This window comes from Scyliorhinus canicula, chromosome 19 (assembly GCF_902713615.1).
Source record: "Scyliorhinus canicula chromosome 19, sScyCan1.1, whole genome shotgun sequence".
Taxonomy (NCBI): domain Eukaryota; kingdom Metazoa; phylum Chordata; class Chondrichthyes; order Carcharhiniformes; family Scyliorhinidae; genus Scyliorhinus; species Scyliorhinus canicula.
The window spans coordinates 64,081,117-64,098,229 of record NC_052164.1 but is presented as its reverse complement, the minus strand read 5'-3'; the positions used below and the strand labels follow the sequence as shown (position 1 = coordinate 64,098,229).

Here is a 17,113-nt window from a genome sequence, read left to right as displayed (position 1 = left end):
TATTTGGTGAACGTGTTGGTTGGGTACGGGACATGTCTGCAAGATTCACTGCCAAGCAACAACTATTTGGGATTTGATGGTTCAATTCTAGGAAGTACCAGAAATAAACATCTGAAGACTGAGTTTCCATTGGCTCCTAACACTTATCTATCCAATCTACAGGAAGTGACTGTTACTCTGATTCTCTGATGCTGTGAGCCATCGTTGGGTTGGCAAATTAGTTTAGGATCTGCGTTTACCCTGTCCCTTTCTGCGTTGTGCCAGAGTCAGTTTAGCAAAATTACAGAGACACCACCTGAACCATTTCCATGTACAGAATGGTAGTTTCAGACATTCTGGCAAGTTTAAGATATCCATTGTATCTGCCAATCACTAGAACAGTGTGACAAGATGTGAATCATAGATGAGATTCGGTAATCTATTGCCCCTCTGTCGTACTGTGTGCCATTGTGGGATTGATCCTATTTTTAACCGAACTGGTGGCGGAGGAGACAGCCCCGCCATGGGGTTTAGGACCCGCTCCATTAGCAGCTTGACTGACGTAGAGCTGCCTCGTCCTTTCGGGCTGTGCAGAGGAGGCCGTGGAGGAGGTGGTGGCGGAAGGGCAGGCGATGGTGCCGAGCACGGCAGCGGGGGAGATGCAGGAGGTCCCGGCAGCAGGCCTGACTTGGCGGGTAATAGTTACCAGGAGGCAGGTGTAGGAGGCGGGACGGGCACCCGGGATCTCCAGCTCTACCTGGGCTGGAGGGTGGCATCACTATTTGACTCACTGCCGCTTCACCTAGCGCCATGCTGGTTTAGCACACACAGCGGTTTCAAGTGCCCAATTTGTTCACAATCTGTAGCTTCCGTCGAGATAGAGCTGCACTTTATAATATGTCTCAGCAAACCACCACTCTCCTACAACGGGACAAGATACCTGCTTGTGTGAAACTTAATGCTTCATTAGCACTTGAATTCGGAGATGGCGCACGAGCGCGGTGACTCTCTGTGAGCTTTCCCCGACAGATCCTCTTCCAACATCTTTTATACCCATTATTTAAATATGTTCTATGTATTCATGTATGGAGCAATCTGCCAGGACTGTAAGCAGAACAATACTTTTCACTGCATCTCAGTACACATGACAATAAATAAACAAATCAATTCGCACACATGGCCTTTGAGGCACCTTTAGAAAGAAATAACTGGAGAATGGAATTGCTGACCAGCTTAGATTTCTGTTAAGGCTGGAGACTCCAAAAACCCATCTATCATTTTACAATAAACAAAAAGCAAAATGCTGTGGATATCGAAAATCTGAAGTAAAAACAGATAGTGTGGAAAACACTCAGCAGGTCAGGCAGCATCTGTGCCGAGTTAGAGGTCAGTTTATTTATTTTTCTTCCTCTCTCCAATAACCCTTCCTGGCCTGACATGTGTTTCCAGCATTTTCTGCTTTCCTTATTATATTTATTTTTAAAATTTAGAGTGCCCAATTATTTTTTTTCCCAATTAAGGGGCAATTTAGCATGGCCAATCCACCTAACCTGCACATCTTTGGGTTGTGTGTGTGTGGGGGGGGGTGGGTGGTGGTGGTGGTGGTGGTGGTGGTGGTGGTGAAAACCACACAGACATGGGGGAGAATGTGCAAACTCCTCACGGACAGTGATTCAGGGCTGGCATTCAAACCTGGGTTCTCAGCGCCATAGTCCCAGTGCTAACCACTGCACCACATTCAGCCCTCCTTACTTTCCTTATTTTATAATGTCTGCTAGCAACCCCACTCCATGTCCAATCTCCCCTCCCTCAGGAACAGATTGGTGCTGGGCTAGAATTTGGTGAACATCCATTGCCCTCTTATATCTTATCCGAGTGGGATTGGTGACATGATTATTTTTCTCTTCATTATTGGAAACTGCCGCTCATGCCAATTGAATTACCCCCCCCCCTTAACCTTACTTTTTAGGACACTACGGGCAATTTAGCATGGCCAATCCACCTAACCCGCACATCTTTGGACTGTGGGAGGAAACCGGAGCACCCGGAGGAAACCCACGCACACACGGGGAGGACGTGCAGGTTTGTTTCCTGTTGGACTTTAACCTGGTGTTGTAAGACTTCTTACTACAGTATATCAGAATGCAGCAGTGGGCAATCTCCTCCAGTCTGCACAAAACGCCCACCTTTAGTGCCCGAAACAGGAAGAAAATGAAAGCCAGGACTGAGCCATCCTGAAATAACTCAGGTTATCTGGTTACACAGACTCATTATAATAGTTTTGCAAACCTGCAACTCACACTGAAATAAAAGCAAAATACTATGGATTCTGGCGAAAAGTCACATTCAAATTGAAAGTTTACTCTCTTTCTCTCTCCACAGATGCTTCCAGAACTGGTGATTTTTCTCAGCATTTTCTATTGTTTTGTAATTTACACACTCTGAGCAAGGATTGGCTGAACACAGAGTAGGTGCTACATGGCAAGTTACACAATGCAAGTCAGATTCACACTCTCAACATGCCTCTTGTCTGGGAATTACTATCAATGTGGGGTTGGGAACAGGCACAAGGCAAGCAGCCGGCACCAGTTGAGTTGGCAGTTAATACACTTCTTTCTAAAGGCTTATTTGAGTGGGCCTCACTAATAAACTAATCTACAAAGTAATTGTTCCAAAATAATTAGACAGTAATTAGAATTCTCATTTCAACAATCCTCTCCTCAATAGAACGAGATCCTGCCACTGATTGGCACTTGAGTATGCCCATCATCATCACACTTGTTAGGGTGGTGTTTGATATCATCCATTTAATGAGTTGCTGTGGATACAGACAACAGCAGACCACAATGAGCCCCTCTCCTGCGAATAATTATTAACAGCTCTAAATGAACATCAACCAACAAAGAGTTTCACTATAAAGGGAGGGGCTCTGAAAGACATCAAATTTTCTACCACCTTTCTGGAGGGTGATGGATAAGGTTAGAGGAGCAGGGGAGGAAAAGGAGGAGATATCTCCTCCTTTCATAGAGATGTATATATATTCATCGAGATGTATATATTTAATAGGAAAATTTCTAAGTGTAATTTTGAGCATGAGCGGCATGGTGTTTCTCAATGTCCATATTGACGAGATCACAGCCCGTATTTAACGGCACTTATTACCGGAAATGTGCTCCTTGAGCTTCTCGCCATTACTGGCTTGCTCGCTGTCTGATTTGCCAGACTCGCTCTTCAGTGTTTCACCGCTAACAAGGGGGAGCTGTTTTTCAATGCTCCCTCACCACTCACTCCCAGGAAACACACAAGCGTAGCAGCGCATACACCTGTTCCTTGCTTTTGGGATACCAACCAGGCCAGGCTTCTCGCTATTGATGTGAGACAGGAAATCCTGTTCCCCTGAAGAGGTCGGAGGACCAGCAGCACAGTCACCAATAACGCCTGGGAGTCAGTGACAGCGGCTGTCAGTACAGGCAGCGTGACAAGGAGGACTGCTGTCCAATGTTGGAAGGAGGCCAGTGATATCCACTGAGCTGCCAAGGGTAAGTTATTATCACTCTCTACTGGCATCAGTTCCCCCTGCCACCCCTCAAATTCACCCCACGCCCCCAAATCACTGGCTAACACCTCGCACCCTTCTTGGTCCACAGCATCAAATGGCACCCACGAGCATAACCCTTTCATATCCAGGTGGGGTGCCCACACATGCCATCTGCTATTGACCCCTCCTACCCATTAAGCATGCAGCTCACTATACCCTCTCTTTGTCCCTGTAGGAGAAGATAGCCCATAATAAGCTGCAAAGGGCCAAGATGAGGGGCGGAGTATCAGAGATTCGAGTCCCCAACCCTGATGTGGAAGGGGCCCTGGAAATCAGAGGGTTGCCCAAGGAGAGAACAGTCACCGACAGCGAGGTTGGCTTGTGCTGTAGAGGATCCACTGCCCCTTCACCCAGATGCAGGGCCGGCTCAAGGCACCGGCAACTCGGGCAGTCGCCCGGGGCGCCATGTGCTAGGGGGCGCCAGAGACTCGGGTCCCGCGCATGCGCAGTTGGGCCGGTGCCAACCAGCGCATGCGCGGTGGCCGCCCTCCCCCAGGGCGGCCCCCCCCTCGGTCCGCTCCCCCCTCGGTCCGCTCCCCCCTCGGTCCGCCCCCCCCCTCGGTCCGCCCCCCCTCGGCCCCCCCCCCCCCCCCGCCCCCCCCCCCCCTCGGCCCCGCCCCCCCAGGGCATCGAAGTTCAGCTTGCCCGGGGCGCCAGCAACCCTCACGCTGCCCAGATGACTTGGCTTAAGTAAGTTGTTCATGTCAGACATAATGATTCTTCCCTCTCATTGACCACATGCTCATTATCTCGCAGGATCACCATCTGATGGGGTTGGGCCATCCGGAGTCATTCCCTGCCCACCTTGGTGGAGAGCTCCGAGGAAACTACCGTCGACATGACACTGCTATCATCCCCACCTTCCAGCAGAGCAGAGACACACACCTCGGTGGCCAACATTAATGGACAGACTCCTGGGACACAATCTGGTGAGCACCACACAGTTGCTGCTGCACATCAGGTGGAGACGGGAACATCCAAAGGATCAGCAGTTGGATGTCTGCTGGATCCCAGGACTCAGCCGAGCCTCTGGACAAGGTTCTCTCAGACCTGATGCAGGACACAGTCATGAGATTCATGAGGGGATGTCAGTGACATTCCAGTGATTACATGGCCGATTGGAGTAGTCCCAAAGGTTACGTGTGCAGGAGATAATGCTGACAATGTGTGGCACCAAGGCCAATACGGCTAGAATTATAGGATATTTACAGTGCAGAAGGAGGCCATTCAGCCCATCAAGTCTGTAACAACCTTTGAAAGGGCACCCTACCCAGACCCACACTCCGGCACATCCCCGTAACCCCATCTAACCGTTGGACACGAAGGAGCAATTTGGCATGGCCAATCCACTTAACCTGCACAACTTTGGACTGTGGGAGGAAACCATAGCACCTAAATGAAATCCACGCAGACACTGGGCGTATGTGCAGACTTCACACAGCGTGGTGACCGTCGTGGAAAACCTGGAGCACGTCGTCAAGGTCTTGAATGGTGGTGCCCAAGGCATGGGGGCCTGTCTGTGATAACTATGTCCGAGGGCCTCGACATCATGACCCACTCATGACCCACTCAATGAAGGACATGTCTCAGATGCAGGACGATATTGCTGATGTCGAGAATAGCCCAGTCACTGAGGGGCATTGCTGAGGGTGTCGAGACCATGATGGAGACAATGGAGAGATGCCAGGACTGGCAGAGCCAGATGACGCAGAGGCCTCTGGAGCTCACTCCAACTGCCCCTCTATCCCATGGAGACCGCTCAGGGCCCTGTGGGCACCATCGGGGAGAAGGAAGCACAGAGTTCAATCCGGGACCTAACCCCAACGAGGTGGTTTCCCAGTTCTTCCGAATCCCCCCCTTCTGACACCGGCACATCCCAAGATTAGTGGGCAGAACAGGGTGGCACGGTGGCACCACTGACACCAGTACGTCGGCTACGGCCCTCCGCTCCAAGCCCTCCAGTGGACTTTCGACGAGAGCATCAAACTCACAGGGCACAGAAAGCAGCAGACTGCCTCCTCCTCTGATGTGCATCCTGGGGACACACCTATACATAGCACTAGACCATGAAAGAAGAGAGGATCACTGAGTAGGCACTGTAGCTAGGGATGAGGCAGGACACAGTGCAATGAGTCTGGGTTACTTATTAATCCAGAAGGCAATGGAAAGGCAAATGGGATGACATGAATCATGGGTGATTGATCCACCAATACCTCTCTATCCTGCCATACTGAATTTTACATCAGTGTATTGGATCATGTACTCTGATCTTACAAAGAATAACATGAGATAGTTGTATCAGATGGGGAAGGGGGAAAGCGAAAGAGGAGATGGGGATGGAAGGAAGAGGGGCTGCTTGAGATAGTGGAGTGAGAGAGGAAAGAGAAGTGGCGAGAACAGAAGAATACAATAAATATGAACAGGAGGAGACCACCGGGCCCATCAAGCCTGCTCCGCCATTCAATCCAGTCCTGGCTGATCTTTGGGCTCAACTCCATTTTCCCACCCATTGCCAATATCCCTTAATTCCCTGACAGACCAAGGGCGGGATTCTCCCGCAATTGGCAGGATGGCCCGACGCCGGCGCCAAGAACGGCGCAAACCTCTCCGGTGCTGGGACAACCGGAAGTTGCGGAATCCTCTGCACTTCCGGGGCTAGGCCGGTGCCGGAGGGGTTGGCGCCATGCAAACCGGCAGCGAAGGGCCGGCGCAGGTTGGCGCATGTGCAGAACTGCCGGCGTGGTTCCGTGCATGTGCAGATCAGCTGGCGTGTTTCCTGCGCATGCGCTGGGGGGGTTCTTCTTCGTGCCGGCCATGGTGGAGCCTTACAGAGGCCGGCGCGGAAGGAAGGAGTGCTCCCACGGCACAGGCCCCGATCATGGGCCTGGCCACCGTGGGGACTCCCCGGGGCCGGATCTCCCCCCCCCCCCCCCCCCACCCTTCCCCAAGGACTCCACTAGATCCCCTACCAGCCAGGTCCCGCCATGTGGGACCATGTCCATTTCACGCCGGCGGGATTGGCCAGGACCGGACGGCCGCTCGGCCCATTGGGGCCGGAGAATTGCTGGGGGGGCGGCTGCGAACGGCCCCCGATGGCGTGGCATAAACACTGCTGGAGAATACGGCAGCCGACGTCGGAACAGCAGGGCAGGATTCATGCCACCCCCCCCCCCCCCCCCCAGGGATTCTCTGACCCGGCGGGGGGGGGTCTGACAATCCCGCCACAGAAATCTGACTATCCCACAGCCTTAAATGTATTACAATTTGGAGCCTCCACAACCCTCTGGGCTGGAGAATTTCAAAGATTCATAACCCTTTGAGCAAAGTAATTTCTCCTCATCTCAGTCCTAAATGATCAGCCCCTTTAACCTGAGACTGTGCCAAACCCCCCCCTCCGGGCTCCCGTGCCCCCCCCCCCCCCGTGTTTTAGATTCAGAAACAATCTCTGAGCCTACTTTATCAATCCCCTTCAGAACCTTGTAGGTTTCAATGAGATGACCTCACATTTTTCTAAACTCCAGAAAATGTAAGCCTAATTTACTCATCCTCAGGTCCAATCTGGTGAACCTTCATTGTAACACCTTCAATGCAAGGATATTCTTTCTTAAATATGGACACCAAAACGACACACAGTATTCCAGATGTAGTCTCACCAAAACCCCACACAACTGCAGCAAGACTTCTTTATTTGTGTACTCCAATCCCCTTGTAATAAAGAACAATAGCCATTTGCCTTCCTAATTGCTTACTGCATATGTGTGCTAACCTTCTGCATTCCCTGTACAAACACACCCAAGACTCTTTGAACATCAACACATACAAGTTTAACATCTTTTTTAAAAAAAAACAATTTTTCATTTTTCTGACCAAGCTGAATAACTTCACATTTTCTTATATTACAGTATACGCCACCTGTCATCTTGTTGCCCATTCACCTAACCTGTCCATAGGATGGAGGGAGAGATGCAGAAGAGTGATCTAGAGATGGAGAGGGGGGAGAGAGAGAAGCGAGGGAAATAGGGGGAGAGGGGGAGAGAGAGAGAGAAAGAGTGAAGAGAGAGAAAGAGGGAGTGGGTAAAGAGAAAGAGGGTGACGAGGGAGGAAGGAGGAGCGAGACAGAATAACAGAGTGAGGGATCAAGAGGAGAGAGACGTGGAATTTTTGACCAACAGGAAGCCCTTTTCATTTCAAATTTTTTCGAACAAGACTTTTCTCTGAAACTAGCCGATGTTTAAAATAAACTTGGGGTTAATGGCAATATTTTTAAATTAGAGTAGCCAAGGCACACAGGGCAGTCCCTAAACAGCAACCCCCTGATGAACCTATTGCTGATCTCTCTAATCCATTACAGCAGCTCTCCTTCTGACTGCAGCAATACAGCAAGTTTGGGATTTGAACAAACGTCAGCGAAGCGTACACTGATTAATCTTCGAACTCGGAGAGAACACAGGCAGATGATGAATCAGGAGGCCTGGATGCTCCAGATTGTTGAGCTGCCGGTCATTCACCACTTACCCTCAAAGCAAAATAAATCCCAAACTGGGACATAATTACACTTCAGGAATGCAGATATTATGGACTATCAATAGCTCTGCCGCTCTGCTTGGGAATGCAGCTATCCAAGCTAAGTCAGAGATGAGGTCCTGCATCAATAACCATCATCACAGTTCAGCATCTCAACAACACAGAGAATGTTTGGTTCAATCACTTAGGAAGATCCTTACTGTAAATGACACAAGATTGAGTTAACAAAACAAGCCCATGTAGGTTGTGTGTCTCAAAACCACAATGCAATGGAAATTGGCCATTGGTTTGATTGCATGCTTTTATTCATTAATGGGATGTGGGCATCGCTGGCTGGGCCAACATTTATTGCTATCCGTAATTGCCCTTGAAATTGCTTGGCCATTTCAAATGACATTTAAGAGTTAACCATATTACTGCGGATCTGGAGTCAGATGTAGGCCAGACCAGGTAAGGATGGCAGATTTCCTTCCCTAACAGACACCAGTGAACCAGGTGGAATTTTACAGCAATTGACAATGATTTCATGGTTACCATTACATTTTTAACTCCAGATTTTCCCTTTATTGAATTCAAATTTCACCATCTGCCGTGATAGGATTTGAACCTGGGTCACCAGAGCATTACCCTGCATCTTGTTTGCTCAGAGCCGGACAGGTATGAAATGGTAGTGATGCGGTCAAACAGTTCCGGACATGTTCAAAGGAAATTACTGTAAAGGGACAACTTTGCAACGGAGTGCAGAAGCCCCACCAAATAATTCATTTGGCAAGTTAGACAGAGAAAGATTGATCTGATGTGTGAGTTCACCCCAGAGAAATGTCAGTGAGTAATGTTTAATGAGAGGTGAATGAAGGGGAAACGCAATGATGGTTAATGTGTATAAACTGAAAATGTAGAGAATTCAGACTTCAGACAGAGGTGGACTTACATTTTTGGGGGCCCCGTTCTCTCCCTCTTTGCAGTGGCCCCATGTACTGCCCCACCCCCCAACTGGAGCTCACTGCCAGAATCCAACCAGAGTAGCTAAATGCTGGCTAAGTTTTGGGAAAGCTATGATGTCGATGGATGGTCAAGGCAAGCCGGCAATCGCAAAAGACATTGTTATTGATCAGGGAGAGAAATGACCGACACCAAAATGGCAGTAAATTTTCCATGCAACAACAACACAAATAAAGATGTTGGCTACTGCGCAACCATCTCACTCTCAGACCTGCCTATCTGGCCTCTGGTTCTGGTCGAGTCACCCCTCTCCCACTGGTCTCTGCTCCTCGATTCCCCAAGACACGACACTGGCGCTTGCCTGGCGTTCTTTGCATCTCCCGACTGCTGCTCTGCTCATCTCTTGGCTCCAACTTGGGTGGCCTGTGCTCGAGCTGGCTCCTGGCTGCCTGGTCTAGTGGCTTCTGTTCATTTTGGTTGGTTGCCCACCCACCCACTCTCCTTGGTCCTGGCCTGGAGGTCAAGAGTCGCCCCACTGCTCCCTTCAACGCTGAAGGATTTGCAAATTTGCATCCCGATGTTAGGTTGGTGACCTCATTTTTGCCTCGTGCTTCCTACCACACCAAATGCGGGAAACCTGGCTGCTGTTTTGCACCTCTACTCAATGAAAGTTCAGAAACTTCACACCAATTTAGGAGATCCGTGTCTGGACTGGCCTAAGTCTCCACCTTTGAGTCTATTAGCAAATTTAGAGCCACCAAGGCTCTGATTGGTGTTGCCATGGTGTTCCCACCACAACAGTCACCTCTCTGCATGGAGCCCCCCCCCCCCCCCCCAATTGGCCGGGCCCCGCTCTGCAGCACTGTGTGTTTCATTGGAAGCCCACCTCTGACTTCAGACACAAACCGGAGTCTCTGCTCAAAGCACAGCCCTTTGGATCACATTTTCTCTCTTCTGAGCTTTTGGAAGAAAAACTGGACACATTTACTTCCTCCTCACAGAAGGAAATTTTTCCATTTCACAAAAGATGCAAGACAGGTCGGAGCTCAAACTGTTACCATAAGTGAATAGAGCTGGATTCCAGATCTTGATGGAAGCAGACAGGACCTATGTTACCAGGAGTGGACAGGGCAGAGATCCTGATGTTACCAGGAGTGGACAGGAGAACAGAGGTCCAGATGTTACCTGGAGCAAACAGGTTCAGACCTACATATGCTAATGGCAGTGAACAAGGCTGGAATGAGATGTTACCAGGATTGGACTCTTGCTATTAACGAATGAAATGAAAATGAAAATGAAAATCGCTTATTGTCACGAGTAGGCTTCAATGAAGTTACTGTGAAAAGCCCCTAGTCGCCACATTCCGGCACCTGTCCGGGGAGGCTGGTACGGGAATCGAACCGTGCTGCTGGCCTGCCTTGGTCTGCTTTGAAAGCCAGCGATTTAGCCCAGTGTGCTAAACCAAACTAGTACTTGCAAAGCCAGCTTTAAATGATAATATTGTCCAAATGATCTGTTTCCTGAATATTTACGATGTGGCGATGCTGGCGTTGGACTGGGGTGAGCACAGTAAGAAGTCTTACGGCACCAGGTCATTCATCTGAGGAAGGAGCAGTGCTCCGAAAGCTCGTGTTTGAAACAAACCTGTTGGACTTTAACCTGGCGTTGTAAGACTTCTTACTGAATATTTACAGCAGTTTGAGTTGAAAGATTTAACACAAAAAATGGTTGAAATAATTTCCCTCATAGATTTCCTGCTGTGTCCTAGAAATGACCAAAGAAACTTTACAGTACATTTTGCAAAGTCCTCAGCTGACAAAAACATAAGGTGAGATCTTCCAGCTACTATGCTGACGGGATCTTCCAGTCCCACTGATTGCATATCCCACGCCATGGGTTTCCCAGCAATGTGAGGTGGATTCAATGGGAAGCCCCATTCAACAGCAGGTTATCCTGGTTAACTGTGGGCTGCCGACAAACACGTCGCGGGGAGGCCAGAGAATCTCACCCGTCGTGTCCGATTATTTCCTCTTTTGCAGTGAAGCAGTCAGATTATTTCCCAGTTCATTCACATCAAATGACATGGCAAGGGTTATCAGTGTGTCATTCCCTTCCCTACCACTCCCCCGTGCACCTTTCACTTGATTGAAGGTCTGAAATTATCACAACATGAGACCTTAGCAATAAACATGCAGCACATTTCTCAATATCCCAAGTGTATTTCCAGAATCTCATATTTTAGGAAATCTATGTTCGATACACAGACGTGAGGGAGAACATGCCAGCCAAGTGAAGAAACACAAAGGTAAACAGAAATTGTGTAACATTGGAGGGAGGGTGTGCAGAACTGAATTCTTCCCCTTGCAATCAATTCCTTTTGAACAGAATGATCATTAAAGGGCCTTTGTTCAGCCTCACACTATGGAGCACATCCCCACTCTAAGGGATATTCTCCCTCCCCAAACTAACATCATACCTTGAGCTAAAGAAAGAACAGTAGCTTCAGTGTAATAAGATGCGATTGAGGCCAAAACCCTTGCAGTCCCTGACCCAGGGTGACTTGGCCCTTGTAATGAGTCAGAGACAGGCAGCAGGTCACGCTCTGATACATTGCAGGCTCTGTTTCCAGCACCCCCCCCCCACGGACAGTGAGTAGCTGGTGGTTGTCCTCAGAGAATTGGGATCAAAGGGCACTTTCATTGAGACCTGTATAAAAACCCTTCGAAATACAAAGTTGAAATTCTAATGCATGTACTGCAGTTATTGTAGTGCAGTAATGTGCGCACATTTTTCCTTCTCTCTAACGCTGCTTTTTCTCTCCCTCTATTTGTCTACTTCCATCTCCCTCGATTGTTCTCTCTCCCTCTACACTTATACTTTCTCTCACTCTATCTACCATTCAATTTTGACTCCCCTTTTTTTCTCTCCATGCATCACCTTCTATCACTTTCTCCTTCTCCAACCCTTTCTATTTGTATTTCTCTGCCTCTTGCACTCTCCATTTCTGTGCCGTGCCCTTCCAGCCCACATCTGCCACATTTCCAAACATTTTTTATTTCATCGTCTCTATATTTATGTTTCACAATGCCTGCAGTAAACAAATTATAAAAGAATCCTCAGGTAAAAAATGAAAATTTCATCCAAAAAAGTAGAAATCAGCTCATATCCATGGAATGGAACTATCCAGATTTTCAAAATCTAAAATAATTGCATCACTCATTGCAACACATGCTCTGAAAGTCCTGCCAGAGTGTGCAGCAGAAGGACAGTGTGTGGTTAATGGACAGTGTGTGAATAATGTACAGTGTATGGATAATGGACAGTGTGTGAATAGTGGACAGTGTGTGAATAATGGACAGTGTGTGGATAATGGACAGTGTGTGAATAATGGACAGTGTGTGAATAGTGGACAGTGTGTGGATAATGGACAGTGTGTGAATAATGGACAGTGTGTGGATAATGGACAGTGTGTGGATAATGGACAGTGCATGGAAAATGGACAGGGTGTGAATAATGGACAGGGTGTGGATAATGGACAGTGTGTGAATAATGGACAGTGTGTGGATAATGGACAGTGTGTGAATAATGGACAGTGTGTGAATAATGGACAGTGTGTGAATGATGGACAGTGTGTGAATAATGGACAGTGTGTGAATAGTGGACAGTGTGTGGATAATGGACAGTGTGTGGATAATGGACAGTGTCTGGATAATGGACAGTGTGTGGTTAATGGACAGTGTGTGGATAATGGACAGTGTGTGGATAATGGACAGTGTGTGGATAATGGACAGTGCATGGATAATGGACAGTGTGTGGATAATGGGCAGTGCGTGGATAATGGACAGTGTGTGGATAATGGACAGTGTGTGGATAATGGACAGTGTGTGGATAATGGACAGTGTGTGGATAATGGACAGTGTGTGAATAATGGACAGTGCATGGATAATGGACAGTGTGTGGAATATGGACAGTGTGTGAATAATGGACAGTGTGTGAATGATGGACAGTGTGTGAATAATGGACAGTGTGTGAATAATGGACAGTGTGTGAATGATGGACAGTGTGTGAATAGTGGACAGTGTGTGGATAATGGACAGTGTGTGGATAATGGACAGTGTGTGGATAATGGACAGTGTGTGGATAATGGACAGTGCATGGAAAATGGACAGGGTGTGAATAATGGACAGGGTGTGGATAATGGACAGTGTGTGAATAATGGACAGTGTGTGGATAATGGACAGTGTGTGAATAATGGACAGTGTGTGAATAATGGACAGTGTGTGAATGATGGACAGTGTGTGAATAATGGACAGTGTGTGGATAATGGACAGTGTGTGAATAATGGACAGTGTGTGGATAATGGACAGTGTGTGGATAATGGACAGTGTGTGGATAATGGACAGTGCATGGAAAATGGAAAGGGTGTGAATAATGGACAGGGTGTGGATAATGGACCGTGTGTGGAATATGGACAGTGTGTGAATAATGGACAGTATGTGAAAATGGACAGTATGTGGAAATGGACAGTGTGTGAATAATGGACATTGTGTGGAATATGGACAGTGTGTGGATAATGGACAGTGTGTGAATGATGGACAGTGTGTGAATAATGGACCGTGTGTGAATAATGGACAGTGTGTGGATAATGGACAGTGTGTGGATAATGGACAGTGCATGGATAATGGACAGTGTGTGGATAATGGACAGTGCATGGATAATGGACAGTGCATGGATAATGGGACAGTGTGTGGATAATGGACAGTGTGTGGATAATGGACAGTGTGTGGATAATGGACAGTGTGTGGATAATGGACAGTGTGTGGATAATGGACAGTGTGTGGATAATGGACAGTGCATGGAAAATGGACAGGGTGTGAATAATGGACAGGGTGTGGATAATGGACAGTGTGTGAATAATGGACAGTGTGTGGATAATGGACAGTGTGTGAATAATGGACAGTGTGTGAATAATGGACAGTGTGTGAATGATGGACAGTGTGTGAATAATGGACAGTGTGTGAATAGTGGACAGTGTGTGGATAATGGACAGTGTGTGGATAATGGACAGTGTGTGGATAATGGACAGTGTGTGGATAATGGACAGTGCATGGAAAATGGAAAGGGTGTGAATAATGGACAGGGTGTGGATAATGGACCGTGTGTGGAATATGGACAGTGTGTGGATAATGAACAGTGTGTGAATAATGGACAGTATGTGAAAATGGACAGTATGTGAAAATGGACAGTGTGTGAATAATGGACATTGTGTGGAATATGGACAGTGTGTGGATAATGGACAGTGTGTGAATGATGGACAGTGTGTGAATAATGGACCGTGTGTGAATAATGGACAGTGTGTGGATAATGGACAGTGTGTGGATAATGGACAGTGCATGGATAATGGACAGTGTGTGGATAATGGACAGTGCATGGATAATGGACAGTGCATGGATAATGGACAGTGTGTGGATAATGGACAGTGTGTGGATAATGGGCAGTATGTGGAATATGGACAGTGTGTGGATAATGGACAGTGTGTGGAATATGGACAGTGTGTGAATAATGGACAGTGCATGGATAATGGACAGTGTGTGGATAATGGGCAGTATGTGAATAATGGACAGGGTGTGGAATATGGACAGTGTGTGGTTAATGGGCAGTGTGAGGATAATGGACAGTGTGCGAATAATGGACAGTGTGTGGATAATGGACAGTGTGTGGATAATGGACAGTGTGTGGTTAATGGGCAGTGTGAGGATAATGGACAGTGTGAGGATAATGGACAGTGTGTGGATAATGGACAGTGTGTGAATAATGGACAGTGTGTGGATAATGGACAGTGCATGGATAATGGACAGTGTGTGGTTAATGGACAGTGTGTAGATAATGGACAGTGTGTGGATAATGGACAGGGTGTGGATAATGGACAGTGTGTGGATAATGGACAGTGTGTGGAATATGGACAGTGTGTGAATAATGGACAGTGCATGGATAATGGACAGTGTGTGGATAATGGTCAGTATGTGAATAATGGACAGGGTGTGGATAAAGGACAGTGCATGGATAATGGACAATGTGTGAATAATGGACAGTGTGTCGATAATGGACAGTGTGTGAATAATGGACAGTGTGTGGTTAATGGACAGTGTGTGAATAATGGACAGTGTGTGAATAATGGACAGTGTGTGAATAATGGACAGTGTGTGGTTAATGGGCAGAGTGAGGATAATGGACAGTGTGTGAATAATGGACAGTGTGTGGTTAATGGACAGTGTGTGGATAATGGACAGTGTGTGGATAATGGACAGTGCATGGATAATGGACAGTGTGTGGATAATGGACAGTGTGTGGATAATGGACAGTGTGTGGATAATGGACAGTGTGTGAATGATGGACAGTGTGTGAATAATGGACCGTGTGTGAATAATGGACAGTGTGTGGATAATGGACAGTGTGTGGATAATGGACAGTGCATGGATAATGGACAGTGTGTGGATAATGGACAGTGCATGGATAATGGACAGTGCATGGATAATGGGACAGTGTGTGGATAATGGACAGTGTGTGGATAATGGACAGTGTGTGGATAATGGACAGTGTGTGGATAATGGACAGTGTGTGGATAATGGACAGTGTGTGGATAATGGACAGTGCATGGAAAATGGACAGGGTGTGAATAATGGACAGGGTGTGGATAATGGACAGTGTGTGAATAATGGACAGTGTGTGGATAATGGACAGTGTGTGAATAATGGACAGTGTGTGAATAATGGACAGTGTGTGAATGATGGACAGTGTGTGAATAATGGACAGTGTGTGAATAGTGGACAGTGTGTGGATAATGGACAGTGTGTGGATAATGGACAGTGTGTGGATAATGGACAGTGTGTGGATAATGGACAGTGCATGGAAAATGGAAAGGGTGTGAATAATGGACAGGGTGTGGATAATGGACCGTGTGTGGAATATGGACAGTGTGTGGATAATGAACAGTGTGTGAATAATGGACAGTATGTGAAAATGGACAGTATGTGAAAATGGACAGTGTGTGAATAATGGACATTGTGTGGAATATGGACAGTGTGTGGATAATGGACAGTGTGTGAATGATGGACAGTGTGTGAATAATGGACCGTGTGTGAATAATGGACAGTGTGTGGATAATGGACAGTGTGTGGATAATGGACAGTGCATGGATAATGGACAGTGTGTGGATAATGGACAGTGCATGGATAATGGACAGTGCATGGATAATGGACAGTGTGTGGATAATGGACAGTGTGTGGATAATGGGCAGTATGTGGAATATGGACAGTGTGTGGATAATGGACAGTGTGTGGAATATGGACAGTGTGTGAATAATGGACAGTGCATGGATAATGGACAGTGTGTGGATAATGGGCAGTATGTGAATAATGGACAGGGTGTGGAATATGGACAGTGTGTGGTTAATGGGCAGTGTGAGGATAATGGACAGTGTGCGAATAATGGACAGTGTGTGGATAATGGACAGTGTGTGGATAATGGACAGTGTGTGGTTAATGGGCAGTGTGAGGATAATGGACAGTGTGCGAATAATGGACAGTGTGTGGATAATGGACAGTGTGTGGATAATGGACAGTGTGTGGATAATGGACAGTGTGTGGAATATGGACAGTGTGTGGATAATGGACAGTGTGTGGATAATGGACAGTGTGCGAATAATGGACAGTGTGTGGATAATGGACAGTGCATGGATAATGGACAGTGTGTGGATAATGGACGGTGTGTTGATAATGGACAGTGTGTGGATAATGGACAGTGTGTGAATAATGGACAGTGTGTGGATAATGGACAGTGCATGGATAATGGACAGTGTGTGGTTAATGGACAGTGTGTAGATAATGGACAGTGTGTGGATAATGGACAGGGTGTGGATAATGGACAGTGTGTGGATAATGGACAGTGTGTGGAATATGGACAGTGTGTGAATAATGGACAGTGCATGGATAATGGACAGTGTGTGGATAATGGTCAGTATGTGAATAATGGACAGGGTGTGGATAAAGGACAGTGCATGGATAATGGACA

General features: G+C 47.3%; 1 protein-coding gene across 3 annotated transcripts in view; it reads right to left on the bottom strand.

Annotated features, from left to right (window-relative positions):
- The window catches only part of ets1 (v-ets avian erythroblastosis virus E26 oncogene homolog 1), a 144,259-nt gene that overhangs the window by 40,910 nt on the left and 86,236 nt on the right, over nucleotides 1-17,113 (bottom strand). The window lies entirely within an intron of this gene.